Source organism: Anastrepha obliqua, chromosome 3 (assembly GCF_027943255.1).
Source record: "Anastrepha obliqua isolate idAnaObli1 chromosome 3, idAnaObli1_1.0, whole genome shotgun sequence".
Lineage (NCBI taxonomy): Eukaryota > Metazoa > Arthropoda > Insecta > Diptera > Tephritidae > Anastrepha > Anastrepha obliqua.
Window position 1 is genome coordinate 67620449 of NC_072894.1, and position 20755 is coordinate 67641203.

Genomic DNA, 20755 nt, shown 5'->3' on the forward strand with positions numbered 1-20755 from the left:
ACGATTTTCGTTTTCTCAGCTGCCTAACAAAAATATATTTGTACCAAAACTATGGCAAAATTGGACTTAAAATATGTGTATTATGTATTCTGTTTAACAACTTTCAAGTCAACCAATGCCGGTAAGCAAAAACATCTGTTCTTTATTTACACTCGCTTAACTGATTTCATTTAAGTGAACTAACTACAAAATTTAAAGAGTGCTTAGACCACTTATGAGAGAATAAAAATAAGTGCATCGACATAATGAAGTGAGCTGCAAACCTGGAAGTCTCAGTGCTCAAAAATAATTTCGGCCCTACCTTAACCATAATCGTAACCACAGCAATCAGCTGTGATGCTGGTCAAACATATGGGAATCACTGTAAATGATTGTAGGTGCCGCATCATAACGCTATAACCATAACTGTAGCCGTATGTATCTATTGAATTTTGGCTTTCCCGTAACCTGTGAAATACTTGACATTCATTCTAATATTTGGGATAAAAATTTAAATATTAGAAATGAATGATGAAAAATTAATTGACTTAGTGGAAAATTATTCGTGTTTTTACGTATCAATATCAGCTATTTATGGTGTAATGTTGCGGCTATGGTTATGATTACGACTAAGGCGTTATGCCTGCGGCACCTTTAATTGCAGCCTAATTCGTTAATATGTTACAAATACTGGATATACAATTTTGCACTAAGTACTTCATTCAGCATATCCGGTATTATTACCAACAGTGACCTTTTCGGAATGCATTGGGGTTTCGAGAATCTTGTGAGAATATTTTTTGCTCCAAAAATGAGTTGTTTACATAACGAGTAAACCAGAAAATAGTGTCAGTGCTACAGATGGATGGACTGAAAATCCGGTTTAAGTTCATCTTAAACAATATACTAGTATGATCTGATGCAGTGTGTACACATGGCTCACTAAAGGTATCTACTAGAAAATATTCGGAACTTATTATCTCGACTAAGATAAATGATAATCGGGTGTAAGGCTCTGCATACTACACGGAAAGTGTTTATTTGAACAGCTGTTGGCCATGTTGTTTTGGCATCGTATACCAAGTCAGTAGTTTATTATTCAGTAACTCATACCGAGCCACAAAATTAAGTACGAGTGAGCAGCACGTGCAAATGATTGAGCTCTATTATCTAATATGAGAGCATAAGAGCCTCGAACGGAGGTGACGCGTCATGACGTGATCGTGAAATTTAAAGCAAATAAACTGTTTAAACTTTAAAACAAAAAAATGGAATTTCATTAATATCTTATATACAGCTTGGTTAAGTCCATTTTGGGCGCGCCTTGAATGGAGAATCCTATATAAATTCCTGAATCCATAGAATCCCTTTGTTGAAAATTATAGCAGCGTGGCAATGTAGCAAAGTTTTCACAATTTATTTACTTTTCATAAATTTTTTTTTATTTCTATTTTAAAAATATATATTTTATACTATATAACCAAAACGATAAAATTTTAAACTCCAAACTTTGTTACGAATACATAATTTAAATTCAACACATTTTCATCAAAATTCCAAGATTTTCAGTTTGAATTTTTAGAAACGTTCCGACTATGCAGTTCTGTAACACAATGGCTCAAAAAGTGTGTCAATTTTTGATATTTATTTTTGTTGTCAGTGTAATGCTATTTTTTCTCCATAAAATCGAAATTTTTTTATATGACGAAAATGCACAAGACCGCTAGGAAAATAAAACCCTTTGTGTATTATGTGCAGGTATATCCATATCAGGGCGGCCGCCGTAGCCGAATGAGTTGGTACATGACTACCATTCGGAATTCAGAGAGAACATAGGTTCAAATCTCGGTGAAACACCAAAATTAAGGAAACGTTTTTTCTAATGGCGGTCGCCCCACGGCAGGCAATGGCAAACCTCTGAGTGTATTTCTGCCATGAAAAATCCCCTCATAATAACATCTGCCGTTCGGAGTCGGCTTAAAAGGTTAGGTCCCTCCATTTGTGGAACAACATCAAGACGCACACCACAAATAGGAGGAGGAGCTCGGCCAAACACCCAAAAGGGGTGTACGCGTAAATTATATATATGTATATAGTTATGTACGCAGAAACGTTTCTCAAATAAATGCATTCATCAATATCTACTTATAAATAATCCTCTTATCATCGTTATGCATTGGTGCGCCCACCGACGAGTTCTTATCCAAAAACAGTCAACGAATTTGCGGACAAATTGATCATTTTGGTAGTGTTATTATACCAGTCAATAACGAGCTAGTATGTTTTCCTCTATTAAATATCAGTGTCTGATCTACAACATTTCCGCTTTAGTTTGGTTTCTTTCTGCAGGGTACATATACTACACACACTAATACAAGCACATACACATAATTCGGTATGTCTGCATCAGACTGCAGAATCACTGAAATTTTTTATTTATCTGCTGTGCATGCGTGTAAATCTTTGATTACATCTTTTGTTTGCGCATTTCACCTTGGCGAATATTTGCTGGTAAACGTGTTAAACCGCTATTCATTCTTTTTAACTTCTTTTTCTTATGTGCAACTTTGAGCTGCTGGCAAAAGTACCAAGCTAAGTTAATTTTATAACACTTCGCAGAAACTGAATGATATAAATAAACATCACTCTTTAAAGATTAAACCAATGGCGCGACTCTCATCTATTCTCTCCATGACTGTTTGGGTATTCCCCCCGACACATATACATAAGTATTTAAGTGGAAATAACACTTTTCGACTTGAAGGCGTTTTGTATTGCATAAAAAATCCATAAATATCTTCACATACACGTACAAGCACGGTATTGGTTAAATCTTAGGGACACGCTTAAGATATTTTTGTCAACAGTTTCATTTTTATTTTGCAAAAATTTATTATAAATATATTATGTATATACAGCGACCCAATCGCAAAATCGGACAATCAGCATTGCGTTTTTCAAATCGCTGTTACTAATTTTTATACCAATTTTTTGATAATCATACACTGATAGTTCACAATGTACAGATGGCAAGAGTTTCAAATTTCAATTCCCTTGGATGCTGGCTTAATGAAAATTTGAATATATATATATATATATATATATACATATAATTTGCGCGTACACCCTTTTTGAGTGTTTGGCCGAGCTCCTCCTCCTATTTGTGGCGTGCGGCTTGCTGTTGTTCCACAAATGGAGGGACCTAACCTTTTAAGCCGACTCCGAACGGCAGATATTTTTATGAGGAGCTTTTTCATGGCAGAAACACACTCGGAGGTTTGCCATTGCCTGCCAAGGGACGACCGCTGTTAGAAAAACTTTTTATTCATTTTGGTGTTTCACCGAGATTCGAAACGACGTTCTCTCTGTGAATTGCGAATTGTAGTCACGCACCAACCCATTCGGCTACAGCGGCCGAATGAAATTTGAAAATTGGAATACATCAGCCGAAATAAAAACTATAACAGAAATGTCTAGATCTACATTATGTAAGTTCAGAAAGCACTTAAGCTGTCACGACGTCCATATGAATCTTAAAGTTCGTTTTGTGAAATGTTATATGTGGACTGTTCTAGTTTATAACATGGAACGTTGGACACTCAAAGTCGCTGAAATGAACAGACTGTAGGCCCGCGAAATGTGGATTTTTAGACGAATTTTGAAAATTCCGGCAACCGATGTGGTTTCTAACATAGAGGTTCTATGACGAGTTAGTCGAGACCGTGAAATTTTACAAATAACGAAACCTCGCAAGACAGCTATCTTGTACACATAATGAGAAACACCAAATACCACATGTTACAATTAATATATTGAGTTAGGGAAAGAGTTCATAGCGTTTTTATATTTTCATTTATTTTACAACGATTTGTTTGCTGTTTAGCAAAGGTAAGTATTCATTCGATAGAACTCTTTCTGCTGTAGGTTATTTGTTTTTTTTTTGAGTTATTTAATTTTTTATCAGTTTTGAAATTTAGAAATGGAAAACCCTGGAAACGAAAATCAACATATTCGATAACTGCTCTTCAAAAAACTGCCGAAGCAGCCCAAGATATATGCGACGAGTATGGAGAAGTTGTTTTAGGTGAGTCTGCAGTACGGAAGTGGTTTGCAAGTTTCAAAAAGGACGGTCGCCGAACCAGTCGTGAACTGGGGGAAAAAATTAACTGCGATCATAAAACGATTCTCAATCACCTTCATTCCATGGGATTTGCTGAAAAATTGCGAGCCTGGGTGCCTCACTAGCTCAACAAAAAAACCAAAGAAAGTCGCCTTCAAAATGCATCTCAGCATCTCGTCCGTCATCGAGCAATACGCGATCAAAACAGCGTTTTTTGTACCGAATCATCGCGTGAGATGAGAAATGGTGCATATACATCAATAGGAAGCACAGAAAGGAGTAGGTAGCTCCAGAAGATACGTCAAAGCCAAGAGCCAAGCCGGATCTTCATCCAAAGAAGATCATGATATATGTTTGGTGGGACTGGGATGGTATGATGCGCTGGGAAATGCTCGAAAAGAATGCCGCGGTTAACAAGGAGCTGTACATTGCCCAGCTACACCTCGTGAATGAGGCTATTCGACTGAAAAGGTCTGATCGATATGGTCAAACCATTCTCCTTCACGACAGCGCCAGACCCCATGTCCAGACCTTGCACGGACCGATTGTCATATTTTCTGCTTCCTGTCAAATCAGAAGGTAACGCCCACCTTCTATAGCAAAAAGGTCCTTAAAAACTGACTCAACAACTTCTTTGACACCAGACCAGGCGATTTTTTTCAGAACGGCGTCAACAAATTGGTCGAGAGTTGGAAAGATGTTGTAAACAGCAACGGCGAATATATAATTGATTAACTTATTGTTTTTTGTTTAAATAAAAGTCTTCGGTAAAAGCACTACGAATTTATTCCCGAACCCAATAAATATACTTTCATCCTTTGCCAAACGCCCAAAAAAGGTGTAAGCGCCAATTATATGTATATACTATATATTGACATGCAAATAGTAAGTGTTTTCTAAATAAATAGTTTAAATTAAAGGAAAATTTTAAGCAAGAAAATTTAAAGATCAAAATAAAGCAAGTACTTTTGGAAAATGAAGTACAAATAGTACCTAACTACTATCGAATGCATTGCTCTTGATGACACACCCCTTAAACTAGAGGGCAAGCAATTATAATACCTACGTGTAGTACATACATATATACCTTCACAGATTATTTTTATGGCTTGAAATACTGCTCTCACTTTTTGCAGTTTTTCTACTAATTTTTGTGTCCAACAACCAATGCAAGTTTTCAAAATACATACAGGTTTTAAGGGATAGCAACATCACATGCTTTTATGTGTCAGTGTAAATAACATTATTCATAATTCTGTTGACTATGGAAACTACCTACCACAAGTCATTATATTACCTCTTCCGTATCTTAGTTTTGGTTTTCACTTTCTTTTAAATTTGATTTTCTTTATGGTACTTTTAGAATCTAATGTTCTTGTCATATGCGTAAGTACCTTATTCCAACCCACTTTTTTGGTTGTATGTACTTTTGTGTCTTCTTTAATCTGATGCTGGAAAATATTGTGAGCTCAAGTATATTAACATCCTTGGCTTTAACAACTGCGCTGTTACTTCGGTCTTTTCTAAAAGTCTCATCGGCCTCGTCACTGTAAACGGTTATAATTTTAAAGTACTAAGCGACTTTGTGCGACTTTGGACAAAGTAGGCCATTGAGTAGTAAAGCCCTCTCTCGACGCAAAAATGATAAATTCAGAAAATTCCATCTTGTTCGTCATTCGAGAGAAAGATTCTGCGGGGGATGTTCGGACCTTTTGATGTTGCCAATGGTGAATGCCGCACACAATGGCACAAAGAGCTCTAGGAGATTTACGGTATCATAGACAGTGAAGGGAATAAAGATCTAATGGTCAAGTCATGTTGTTCAAATGATTACAAACGCTTCAGCCTTGAAAGTTTTCGATGCAATCCCGACGGGTGGTAGCAGAGGTACAATACAACTTTTTTTGCATTGGAAAGATAATGTCAAGAAGAACTTGGCTTGTTAAAATCAGCCGAAATCGCTTAAGCCGCTATAGCGCCAATCAAGAAGAAGAAGGTATGCTTGATTTCAACAGTCAAATCCAACATTTATTTTTACCTGCCTCAGGTAAATCAAAGATCGGGCTAATAATTTGAAAGAGCGTTTGGCTGATATTCGATCTCACGATCTCTATTCGGTTGAATAGTCTGATTTCAACTCACTCTTCGTGTGTCTTTGATCATTTCATTTTTAAATTTACTTGAACACTTGAGGAATGTAACAGTTTTTATTTGTCAACTACAAATATTTGGATTATTTATAAGTAATTCAACAAAAACGGAAAACACTTGAAGAATTATAAAAGTAAAGCAAATAATTCAACACAAATGATTTGCTAAAATATGCACTGTATAGATTTTCATAATGAACTTTTGCTTTATGTATTTTCAGAAGAAAAAATATTAAAGAAGTTTGCAAAATTACTGTGATTTGCAAAGACCTTGACTCCGCTTGTATTTAATCCACTTCATATTTTTATTTCTCTTAATTTGTTGTTTTCTGACTTGTTTTTATCCGCGTAAGAAGTTAATTATATTTTTCAAGTCCCAGAACAAAGTAGCTACATGCTTAGGTGCTTATTACTTTGCATTTTGTGGAAACACAAAAACAGAAGCTATAATTTATTCTCTGCAACTGACAAAAGCTAGTTTATAGAATTGTTTTTTACGTATGCCAACCAAATTACTTTATTGAAAAAAATCATAATTGTGATTTCGAATCCAAGTTTAGAGCAGCACAAGACAGCTTTAGATTGTGGAATTGCACTTCAATTATTCGGTGTTGGATTTGCATTGCGAACATCAAGGACTAGATTAAAATGGAAACTGACCTGATTGCTGAAGACGGTGGAGGTAGGTACTCTGTGATCCGGTCCTCCTTGGAAGTCATAAATAGAATTGGATATCTCAATAAAGATAATAAAAATATTATCTCATCGTGACGTTTCGATGACCAGAATCACCAAATTAAATGACCAAACAAACTAAATGAAATTAAGTGTTCGCTAATAGCGAATATTTCGCTTAACTTCACCCTAGCACGCTTTTTAACGCAAACTTTCCAGGATATGAGTTATCGATATATCGCTCATTTTATGCAGTAGTGTCATATTGTAAATCAAAACACCAAAATGTCGAGAAAAATAGCTTCAAAGTTTTGAATTTGCTGGGAAGCATAAGAAAAGTAAAGACATAATACCAACTAATGTGATACTGAGAACTTAAATCCCTTTACTTCTGCTTCTATTTGTTCCTTTCTCTCCGTTTTTTGCTAAATTAATCTTGATCTACCCTATTATCGATTAGTTCAATTTTATTGAGTATAAAAATTATTCAACTTAGACCATTAATTTTTATATGACGGAAAGTCCATTTTTATTATTACTATTTTCAACACATTTTTTAATAAATTCTTACTTGTATAATCAATTGGATATCATCATTGTATAATCATCCAAATTTGATGGGGGTTGGAAAAATTTGATAGGTGTTTACAACGGGTTGGAAAAAGTCATTTCTTTTTATAAGTAATCGGGTAGTATATTATATTAGTATGACATGACGTAATAACGAGAGGGGGCGCAACACTCTACAAATTTGCTAATTTTTCGTGGTCTTTCTCATTACTCCACAATTTTGATACTTGGCTTAATTGAAGGGTAAAAAACAACATTCTCTTGACTAGTGTACTTTACAAAAATTTCAAAATTTACAAAATATGTACTTAATTTCGTATTTTATACGTAGAGAAGATATGTATTAGAATATACATTGTGTAAAATAAGTACCCGGAATTTATAATTTAAACTCTCCCGGGAATACCTGACACTTCAAATTTGGTTTTTTCATGTTGGTACACATGTCCTTGAATGCACAAGCCTTATTAGAACGGGATCTATTACTTAGTGTGTTTTATTCTGCAGTCAAAGTGAGTTGATCTTTTGTTTACTTGGCGAATTTTACTCAATTTTTTGCAAAAAGAGCATCGGAAGGAGGTCTCTGAAGACATGGTTTCCCGAGCTAATACGGACCCTACGTTCATGAAACGCATAATAACTGGTGATGAGACATGGGTCTACGAGTACGATATGCAAACCAGTCAGCAATCGTCTGAATGGCGCTTCGAGAACGAGCCGTATCCAAAAAAACCACGCCAAAGCCGGTCAAAAGGGAAGGTTATGCTCACGGTTTTCTTTGATTACCAAGGCGTGGTGCACTCTGAGTTCCTTCCAGAGGGCCAAACGGTTAATGAGGAATATTATTTATCCGTTTTAAGGCGTTTACGTGAAGCCATTCGCCGTAAACGGCCCGAATTGTGGAAGGACAATTCGTGGATTCTGCACGACGACAACGCGCCATCGCACCGAGCCTTGATTGTACGCGAATACAAGACCAAAAACTTAATAAATACTATCGAACAGCCACCGTATTCGCCAGATCTCGCACCCTGTGACTTTTTTCTCTTCCCAAAACTAAAATTGCCACTTCGGGGAAGGCGTTTTGAGTCGATTGAAGACATTAAAAAAAATTCGCTAAAGGAGCTGAAGGCCATCCCGGCGCCGGCCTACCAGCGGGCCATGGATGACTGGGTTGTTCGTTGGAATATTTGTATCGGCTCAAAAGGAGCCTATTTTGAAGGCGATCCAACAAATAATGATGAATAATATGAAAAAATGTGTTTTTTTTTTAAATTCCGGGTACTTATTTTACACAATGTATATACTCAGTCCTGCCATAAGTTCGGTTACACGTTAAGTCCGTTATACAGTCTGTGTCAGAAGAAAAGAACCGGTTTTTTCTTGTAACTTCAAGATATATTTCGTTCTGCTTTTTGCTGCATTATAGTCCCACTCAAGGGCTACGACGCCAGTGCTAATTCAGATTAGTGTCGTTCGAAACCTTCCCGCAAACGCAGCCAAACAAAAATGAGTGAGAAGTACGCGAAGCATTTTGAGGCGGTATTTTTATAAATACTAAAAAATAAATTGGTGTTTCGCGGAGATTCGAAACTACGTTCTCCGAATTCCGAACGGTAGTCACCCACCAACCCATTGGGCTACGGCGGCCGCCGTGAAACACCAAAATGAAGAAAAAGTTGTTTCTATTAGCGGTTGCTCCACGGCAGGCAATGGCAAACCTCCGAGTGTATTTCTGCCATGAAAAAGCTCCTCCTACGGGTTCGGCTTAAAACTTTAGGTCCCACTATTTGTGGAAAAACATCAAGACGCACACCACAAATACGAGGAGGAGCTCGGCCAAAAAATTTTATTTTCATTCGAAATGGTCATCATTTGCTTTAACGCAAGCCCTCAAACGATTAGGACATTCAGCTATTGCCGCACGCTCGATTTTCATGGATATTGATGACGCTGCTCGAACCATGATTGAGACTTTCCAAATTTCTGTGAGGCCCTCGACAGCCCAAGCTCTCCAATTCTGACCACAAACTGTATTCCAATGGATTCGGATCTGGACTTTCAGACGGCTAGTCTTCTGCGGCAATGTACCTAGGAATATTGTTTAGCTACTGCTGTGTAGTTTTTGCCTTATGGGATGGAGCGGAATCTTGCTGGAAGACATTTCCACCAAACCATTACGAAGGCTGATTAACATTGTTAACAAACAAAATTCGCCACGAAACTGATTTATGAGTATGCGAGCAAAAGCAAAAATAACGGAATTTTTTTCGGCGAATTTGTTCTCGCCGTATGCATTGTAAAATTTGTCACAGAATTTATGGCAAGACTACGTATATGCCATATTCAGCACAGCCATGTTTTAACCGTGATGGGGATTTTTCAGGTATTCATCAACTGGTATCGAGTGCCAGTGGGATATTATCATAAATTGCACTAATAACTTGGCGATACAATCACTTCTAAATTCTGTGATTCAATATAAAAATCGTATTTGACAATTAATCCAGGTTTAATGATCACCCATTGGATTACGATTTTAGCATGTTTTGCGAGATTTTTATTAAACCGGTTGATAAAAATACTACATTGCCATATAAGCTTAAAGTGGGAACACAAAAATTTCTAAATTGAGGATTGAAATATGTAGACTTGCAACAAACTTGTCTAATATGTATTATGATGCCCTTTTAACGCAAAATATAAATACTTATGTACTATATGTATAAACATAGTAGTTGGCGACCACTCGGAAGTTCACAAGTTAGAAACGCTGAGCACGAAACACCAATTGATATATAGAAACAATTTTTTTCTAACGACGGTTCCTCCTCGACTGGCAATAGCAAACCTCCGAGTATATTTCTGCCATAGAAAAGCTCCTTATTTAAACCCATTTGCCGTAGGTCCTTCTATGTGTGGAACAACATGACGACGCATACCACAAATAGCAAGAGGAGGTCGCCAAACTTCCACTAACGGGTGTAAGCGCCAATTATGTGTGTATATAATATACAGGCTCCACAATATCTCGCAATAAAAGTTATAGTTAAAGTCAAGTTAAAATATATAGTTCTTTTTTCATGAAAGATGGGAATGTATAGATGTATAGATAAAACCAAAACAGCCAAATTTATACAAATTGTTGTGTCAAAAGATGACAAAAATGACGATCCGAACGTTTTAGTGGAAATGTGTCTTTACATGATACATTGACTAAACCTGTATATATTTCATCCATAGAGAGAAAAAATACCATACATAATCTTCTAGGTCAATTTAAAAGTAAGAAAATATTCCGCAGTTTTTTTATCTATCCTTTTTAATATAATATAATTTAATAATTCACGATTGAAAAAGTGCTCGTGTTGTCAATAAAGAACACGACCAGGTGATTTTCTCACGCCTTCGTTGAGTCTAGCTAATGAAAACTAATATCACTGAAAATTTTTTAAATTTCTAAATTCTTCTAATTTTCAATTTCTAAATCCTAATTGCTACCCACTTTAAAAATGTGACGACTTTCTTCTTTTATTAGGAATTTTTCTTCCTCTTATTTACCAAATATAATTTACATGAATATTTAATGCTAAATATGTGTTAAAGTTTTAACTATGAAATTGAGTAAAATGCTTTTTTGTACATACATATATTTATGTGTTACTTGAAATCATTTTGCAAACTCGATGCCCAGCATTCGTTTCATCGCGTGGTCTGTCGTCCTTGCGGCTTGGCGTTTGGCTTAGCTTTCATCACTAGTAGTAGCTGTAGCTGAAGAGAGAGGTGCATGCTCAAATACGATTATGTCGAAATGGAACTGTTTCTCAACCATGTCTGTACCCGAATCGGGCGGCGGAATAACAAATGGCTAGTCAAGGTCTTTAAATAAATCTAATTGATTGTAATGATTGCTTAAACTATATATAAAAATACAAACGTTGTCTTTGTTACTCTCCGGAACCAATTCAGTTCTTGGATAATGGAACATATGTTAGGTCAGTTCTTTTGCGTCAATTCGTGTGGCATACACATATTGCGTTTCATCTTAAGATCAGCGTTTTTCTAACATACCTTCAGTTCTTGGATAATAGAATTTATATTAGGTTGAAATGGCTGCTAACAATTGCGCCAGCAAACATAGTCCTGCATTTGGGACCTTTGCACTTCCCTTTCACATTATACCTACACATTTGTTTTATCCTTTACATAGTTTTGGGTAATAGCACAGTAAATGCTCTACAGTTTCTACCGTTTCTTCGTTATAGTAATTGCCAAATTAAATATTTTGCCAAAATTCTTGGTCCCCTGGTCATTCAGAGAAGAACTTCGTAATCCTTAGCGAGAAAGAAGCGACGCCTATCTTCTTCCAGGAAAATGAAAGAGGTACGGTAGTACGCTTTCTAGCAATTTCGTCCGCCTTCTCGCTCTTGTACCCCGACACCTGCATCAGATATAAAGCGAACTCATCCGTCATTACAGTGCGGAATCGCCAATTTGAATTTATAATTTAGGCTTACGCTAATGTTATTAAACACCCTTTTTTTATTTTATAGTGAACATACAAACTTATGATCAATACAAATACATATGCACATACACACTATGTATACTTAAATACAGATATGTGTTAATACTATCTGTCCATTTCAATACTCAAAATAGCCTCCCTTTAATTAGCACCTTCGTTGGATTTTTACACCTAGCAATTATTTATTTATACTTAAAAGCTATTCTTCTTGCTTGATTGCATAGAAACACAAAATATCAATAAGAATACATTATTGTAAAGAGTGACAATTCGCGATTTAACCAAAGACTTATACAGAATACCCAAATAAACTTTAGCTTCGACTCTTTTTTGTTTACTTAATAAATTCGCAACTTATTTGACAAAGAATGATCAGAAAATACGTATGGTATGTCATGCATACATATATGGTATGCAATCTCCTGGTATGTAGCGGGTGTTTTTAATTTTTAATGATAGCCGAGCACTTACACCCGTGAACTTTTGTTTTTAACTCGGCCTTGCTAAAATTTTGAGTAAGAATATTGGCCTTCACTCGAACGAAATTCAACTAGTAACCTGTTCTACAAATAAAGGGATCTACAATTTGATGCCTCCTCTGCACGCCAGAACTTTTTCATATCGGCGCATACTTGTACACAAATTTTGATCACTGAACGGTTGTAGTAGCAGTAAAAAGGAATCGAGATAGATATAGACTCATACCGAAAAGCTCATAATCATAGGAGGGCTTGATTTAGCTATGTCTGCCCGTCCGTTCGTCGGTGCGCATGATAGCTTCAGACAAAGTATATATGTATATCAATAAAACTTTGTAATTGGTGAGTTGGTATTGAAATTGAGCGAAGGCGTTTAATAACCACATCCACCAGTAATTTTCTAAAAAGAATTTAAAACTTTCGTACTTTTTTATTTTTTTGCAAAATTTAATTTGCCTTTATGAAAGCTACTGCAAACAGAATAATATCGGGTGTTTTTTTAGCTGTACGATATGAGAACTATGATTTGACAGCCGAGAATGGCAAAGTGTGTTGGTATTTCTATTCAGTAAGATTTAGCAAGTCATCACGAATCGTTGAACGCCAGAATAACGCTTCCAAATTGTGGAAATTTACTTTGAAAAAAAAAAATCTGTTTGCGAAATTAATAGAGCAAAGTGTTGAAGAAGACGCCGTAATGTCGAATTATCGTCGTTTTCAGCTTGTTGGTCTTCGTTCTTTGAAAACATGGTCAATTTTCCGTAAGAATCTTGGCTTACGTGCGTGTAAAATACAGCTCATGCATGAATTGAAGCTAATTTATTATTTATTTTTATTGGAAAAATTAGCCAAACATTTATCAATGGACTATATAACTCGTAGCCGCGAGCGACATATGTCGGATATCATATTCAAAAAATAAATGTCATGAAATTACCTGCCTGTATTCCACGGGCGCCGTAGTCGAATGGGTTGGTGCATGACTGTGATTCGGAATTCAGAGAGAACGTAGGTTCGAATCTAGGTGAAGCATCAAAATGAAGAAAAGGTTTTTCCCAATAGCGGTCGCCCCTTGCCAGGCAATGGCAAACCTCCGAGTGTATTTCTGCCATGAAAAAGCTCTTTATAAAAAAAAAATATCTCGGCTTGAAACTGTAAGTCTGTCCATTTGTGGAGCAACATGAAGACGCACGCCACAAATAGCAAGAAGAGCTCGGCCAAACAACCAGAAATGGTGTATACTTGTATATATACATATATATTCCAACAATATTTCTTTTTTATATTTTCATTTAAAGTTCTTAAGCTCTTAACGGAACACCCGAATTCGATTCCCCCTCTTCTACTTATTGTTCCTGAGATAATGCAACATAAACAATTGTTTTGCTTTCGATGAATTTTTATTGTGAATTATTTGTACTATCGCAGTTTTACAAATGAATTTACTAAATGCATTGTTTCATTGTCCGTTAAGACATTTAGCTTTTTAAAAGCCAATTATTACCAAAGTAAATATGTATGTAGATATGTGCACGTAGTTGTGTTCACATCAGATATGGATGTTTTCGTAAACAGCATTTTTATTATTTTCTGAATACCTTGAACGACCTTCGCAATTAGATTCGCACCCTTTTATTATTATTTCGCAATTTGTTTATGGGTTTTATTGTTTGTTGCTTGTTTAAATACACGTACTTAAATTTTGTTTTGATTGAAGTTTTGCATTTACAGCGTCCTTGTAAAGCTTTTGAGCTACCTAGTAATAAATATTTGATTATATAAATGCATGCATTGTATGTGTGTGAACTCATATCTGGGCCCTGAAGACGGATCGGCGAAACTGGATATTATAGAGCGAGCTACCCATATTAAATTGGGAAATGAATTGGGTTTTTTTTTCGAAACAGAGTTTAGTAAAATTAAAGTTAAATTGCTTCACACTCAAAGATGAATCATGCTAAGTTCCAATATGTCCAAATCTGAGTGATCACAGTAAATCTTTGCACTTGATTGCGTATAACCGGTGCTACGAGTACTTGCATGTACCAGTGTATACATACATATACTTGTATCAGTATGCGCATATATGTATGTACATATGCATATTAATTTACAAGTGTATGCTCTGCAGGCTTAGTCATGTGTACAAACTTATCAATTATATTTTTACCTCCGCGCTCCGGTTGTTAGTTTTATTAATTTCATTTTTTATCTCAGTTTACTTAAGGAAGTTAGCTTATTCATAAATTAAATGTTTACTACACACATATTTTTTTCTTATATTCAAGAGTGCAAATTTCATAGATTTCGCGATCGCGATCAGTCTTACGCTAATATCATAATGAAGCCAGCGTTGACGTTCTGAATACTACGCAGAAACAAAATAAATAAATATAAAAAACATCTGACGAAGTACTAAATTCGGTCCGTACTGAACTTTTTTTACATGCACACATTTTAGTAAAATTTAATTTGCGCTAACTTTTAATTTTAGAAATCATCAAAACTCATAGACAATGAAAGTTATAGCTTGTGTCATCAGATTGACGAACGGAAATTTAGTCTTGACATATAAAAAGTGGACGTGTTCCAGGTTTGGGCGAGTTTTATTTAACCGTTATGGAGATAACGGATGAACATATCGTAAAATAGAGGCTACTCTGCCCACAAATTATTACATCTTAATCAAATCCTATCTAAAGTCAACACTTTTTTGTAAAACAAAATGACGAACAATCTCAGCTTTGCGAAAGTTTAGCTGGTTTACCCCAAAGCAGTATTTTGGGCCCCATGTTATACTGTCTCTACACTCACGATCTGCCAGTTACTGAGGAAACTATCGTCGGAACTTTTGCGATAGACTTGTTGGACTTGATGGAATAACTCAATGGATCAAAGACTGGAAAATAAAATCAAATGAGTCAAAAATCAATAACACAATCATACCCCAAAGTAATGTTACAAAATATCTCGGAATACATCTTGACTGCAAGCTCACATGGCAAACGCATATTCTTACTTAACGTAAGGCACTAGGAATCAAACTTCAAAAGCTCTCACTGTACTCAGCTATCCTAAAACTAGTATGCACATATTGTATATACAGTCTGTGTCAGAAAAAAATAACCGGTTTTTTCTTGTAACTTGAAAATGTATTTCGTTCTGCTTTTGCTGCATTATAGTCCCACTCACTACGACGCCAGTGCTAATTCAGGTTAGTGTCGTTCGAAGCTTTCCCGTAAACGCAACTAAACAAAAATGAGTGAGAAGTAAGCGAAGCGCAAAAGTGATTAAAAAATCAAAAAAAGTTTGTGATGTGGAATTATACCGCTGGGTGTACAAAAATGCTTATGATTTTTCCGAGCGCGGCTTGAAGCGGGTGACGACAAAAAAGCAGGATAAAGTGATGGTCCAACTTTTTAAGCAAGACCCTTCTTTGTGACTATGTCAAGCATGATTAGTTCTTGTTAAAAAAGGGAATAGATGTGAGTATCAACACCATTGAGCGTCGACTGAAGAAGGCGAACATATCCTACCCTCCCACATCATCAAAACCGCTGCTCTCAGAAAAACACATTGAGAAACAACAAAACAAGAAAATGGCGTCCCAGACGCCAACCCCATTATAAATGTGTGGGAAACTATGAAAACTCATCTTGCCGGAAGGCCAATCCATGATTTAAAGCAACTCGTGCTACAAGTTCGCAAAATCTAGTCCTGTTTGTCGACGAGCTACTCAGAAAAGCTTGTTCAAAGTATGAAGGAGATGCTAGGCTATACTCGACAACCATGAAGACTACACGGCTTATTGAGCAATTGCGATTCGTACTTTTGTCCATACTTTCATGAATAATTGCGGATCCTTTTTTCTGACACAGAAATACAACGTCAAAATACTTCAAAGATCCCAATCGAAAATTCTTAGAATTCACAAATGCCCAAATTCACCGTGAGCTCAAAGTTCCCACAGTAGTTGAAGAAATCAACTCATCACACAATATATGACTTCAATCGCACCCTAACTCACTAATTACAGAAATTTCCACCAATCCCATTTCCTTTAACAGATTGAAGAGGAAATCCACAATAAATATCATGTGCTAAAAAGCAAAAATGGAGGAATGGTCGCACCACTGGCTGCTTTCCATGCATGTTTCGTAGAGTATCTCAGTTATAAGTATAAATATTATTAAATCTTATTAAAATGTCGAAATAAATAAATGATAATAAAACTAAATACAAAAAAACAGATTGCAGGTACTTTTTCCTTTAAGGTTTCTTTGACAGATCAAGCGTGACTATTGTCAAACTAAATACGCCATTTTTTTAAATACTCATTGACATTCCATCATGGAAAGACTTACGCCTCAACAACGTTTACAGATCGTACAACTGTAATACGAAAATTGACGGTCTATGAAAAGTGTGCATTCTATGCTCAGGCCTACTAATGGTGTATGGCGATGAGACCCAGTTTTGGCTTAATGGATACGTACATAAGCAAAATGCCGCATTTGGGCTGAAGAGCAAACCAAAGCTATTCAAGACCAGTCATTACGTCCATTGAAAACAACCGTTTGGTGCCAGCTATAGGTTGGAGGAATCATCGGTCCACATTTATTCAAAGCGCTAATGTAACAGTGAATAGTGAAGCTTCCAGGAGTCAATCAAAATTGGTGTTTACGGCGCAGTTGCGGCCAACATGTGAAATGGATTATCTTTAAAAATTAAATGATATAAATGGTTCTACACAAAAATAATAAAGATTGCCCAATGAATTTCAACTTCCGCCGTTTTATTTCAAAATCCGATACCTCTAACTTGATCACCCTTTACATGCGTTTGCCTTAAAGTGGACATGACCCCACCCGTCGCAATTTTTTCTGGGTACATAATTTGTAGGAAATGTGAGTATTTATATCACTTTATTTTTTTGTGTGTTTTTAATTATCATAATATTTGTTCCAAGTTTCATTGAAATGTTTTAATTATTTCTCGATTTATCACACTATTCCCCTCATCAATCAGAGCTTTTAGGCGCAATCGAAAGGCTTATAATTTTTGCAAATGCCATCGCTGGAATATACAAACATCATTTTTTTCGTATTTAATAAACAAGTTTTTCAAAAACGAATTTGGATGATAAATTTTGCGCCACTTGAATATGTTACTTATAGTCCTAGCACTATTGTATAATAGAAAATCTGCTTGCGCCAGCTACATTGATATCAGTGAAGCCATATGCTGGCGGAAAGTAAACGAACAGAAATTTGGAGCGATTTTCTGTTGGATTATTCTGTTTTTTCACAATTTAAAATATTCTGAAATATATACCATAGATATATATGAAATTGGTGTTGTAGTCAGCAGGGAACGCTTTTATACTTTTAAACATGATTTTGTAATTTTTTTGGAAACTTTATTAAACCGTACACTCATACTTGAACTTATGTACATATATCACCAAATTTCTTTATATGACTGTTGTGTAATATAATTATGACATTTCACTAAAAACATGCACTGGTTATATGTAAACAGTCCGGCCAGCACTCAAACAATTTTTTATTACTTTTCTTCATTTTAGCGGCAATTGCAATTTGTTGCAGAATTTACGTGAATTAATTTATTAAATTGGAAGGCGAGTGAGTATATTAGCGTTTAGTACAATAAATTACTTATACATTTCATGCCAACACTAAATTTGTATCAATAAGGTGAATATCAAGACCGACTTAGTAGACAGTCTGAAATATGTTAATTGAAATCATCTGTTTGCTAAATGCTGCGATAAGATAATAAGTTCTAATTTAAATATTTACAGCATTCTATTTAGAATGTAGAGTAGAAAGTAGATTTATGATAGCGTAGCGTTATACGAAATCGTATAAGAGTATTGGAGGAACAAAATGTACTGTGCAAAAATGTATACGAATTGTGGGAATTGTGGTATACAATTGCCTTTTACTGTGAACACACTCACTAAAAACTAAGTTTATATATATAAAAATAGTCGGTAAAGCTCCAAATTTTCAAGTAATCCCTATCCCGCTGAAAATTGTTCTATCTACAATTTCTATACCTCCGATGCGTTACTCATGAGAGGAGTTTATTTGAGTGAGGTGTGATGAGTTATTATAACTTATGCTAGTTCTTTAAGCAACTGAGGCTAAGGAATATACGAGTATTCCTTTTAGGGCATCCGCGAATTATTGCCAAATTATTACACGTTTCGTGATTTATAATTTCTTACGATGCATACAAAATTGAAACAGGAAAATCCCTTTAATAGCAATAAAACAATATTGAAAAGTTCTTTACGTTTGCATCACTTTTGTGGTAGAAATCCGTGGTGAAAAGATTTCAGAGATGCGGCCAAGATCAGAGTGTTAGACAACTCGCAGCGAATTTGAGAGAATCATATCATAGAATGACAAAAAAGCTGACATTGTGTTGATGATATACGTAAAAAGTATATGCTAATGTTGTTCCATTGCCTTCAGCGAGGGTCCTGTGACGTGGCAGCCGAAGTTTGTTTTGTTGTTAGCTTGGGAAATCTATCATTCTTGCGTTAAATCTCGTTTATTTCAATTAGTTAATTATAAAATGATTGAAGGCTATGAGATGTAAAATTATGAAATATGTAAGAAGTTAATTCAAGAAAGGCTCGAACGTTACGTTGACTTCACGGCCTGAACACCCACGACTTAGGCAACTTGAGCGACTTTTCGACGGACAAACATTTTAATTTGGCTACTTAGCGACGTGTACGATAACTCGAGCGCCTCCTATGCTCTATAACTTCCCTACCCTTTTTTGACCACCTCTTTTGTACTCCCGCGGACTACCAACACACTTTTGAACATTTATGATACTCGTATCTTCAGTTGAGAGGGAAAGTGAACCAAAACTGAAGGGTGACTAAGTTCTCGATGTTTTTTGATGAAAATACAACTTTATCCTGAAAAAATGGTTACAAGTGAATCATTGAAAGTATTTCCCATCGCTGGCTACTACTTTTTCCCATCTTTCTGGTAGATCTCGTATACCGTCGCGGTAAAACTGTTCATCTTTTGAGGCTATCTACGGATCAAGCAATTTTTTGATGTATTCATATGAATGGAACTGCTGGTCAACTAGACCATGTGCCATAGATCGGAACAGATGATAATCGGATAACGCAATATCTTGATAATGTGACGGGTGGGGTAGGATTTCCCCTTTCAGTATTTCCAGGTAGGTTTTATCCGGTTTGGCAACGTGTGACCGAGCGTTGTCATGCTGTAGAATTACTTTCTCATGTCTCTCCGCGTATTGCGGCCGCTTCTCGCGTAGTGCATCAATGGTAGACGATACCGATCCTCAGTGATGGTTTCGCTTGGTTTTAACAGTTAATAATAAATAACCCCAACTTGGTTCCACCAAATACATAGCATAACCTTCGCAGCGTGAATATTCAGCCGAGGTGACGACGTAGAAGCATGACCGAGCAATTCCCATGACTTTCTTTTCTTTGTATTGCTGTAATGAATCCAATTTTCTTCATCCGTCATAGATGAAGAAAACCCTTCCTTTTTTGCCGCTGGAGCAGTTGTTCAAAGGCGAAAGAATGATGCTCAAAATCCCTTGGTTTTAACTCAAAAGGAACCCAAGACTCCTGTTTCTGAATCATTCCCAAAGCATGCAATCGCTTGGAAATGGATTGAAGGGTAACTCTTATTACTGAAGCAAGCTCTTCTTGCGTTTGACAGGGATCCTTATTGAGCAATGCCTCCAATTCAGCGTCTTCGAAGGTTTTTGGCCTTCCTTCACGCGAACGGTCGTCAACATTAAAATCACCGTCTTTAAAGCGACGGAACCAACCTCGCACGTTGTTTTACTTAAAGCAGCATCTCCATATACTTTTTGTAGCTCTCGATCCGCTTCAGCCGCTGTTTTTTTTTTCGAATGAAAGATGAAAATCAACACTTCCCGCGAATGACGATTATTCGGCACAAAATCAGACATTTTCACAAAACCTAAAGTGTATGATACTAAAACAAAATCACTAATGTGTCGAAGCAGTTTGTTTACCATATGTCTAAACTTGGTTTGTTAGAATCGCCTAACACACACTGCTGGCGGCATCTATTGACAAACAGCGGAAACTTAGTTGCGCACCTATTAAATGGAAAATTATCATCAGAAACAAAGTTAGAATTAAAAAAGTCAACAAATAAATTAGCAGCGTCACGTGGAGGATACGCTGAATTTC

The 20755-nt window shown here is 36.1% G+C and overlaps 1 protein-coding gene across 4 annotated transcripts in view; it reads right to left on the reverse strand.

The window, feature by feature from the left end:
- The window catches only part of LOC129240784 (bestrophin-2-like), a 103187-nt gene that overhangs the window by 64628 nt on the left and 17804 nt on the right, over nucleotides 1–20755 (reverse strand). The window contains exon 2 of one of the 4 annotated variants that reach the window (XM_054876770.1): nucleotides 11142–11265. The exons of the other annotated variants lie outside the window; for them this stretch is intronic. The gene's annotated coding sequence lies outside the window, so the exon portion shown is untranslated. The remainder of the gene's footprint in view (nucleotides 1–11141; nucleotides 11266–20755) is intronic. 4 annotated transcript variants of the gene reach the window in all.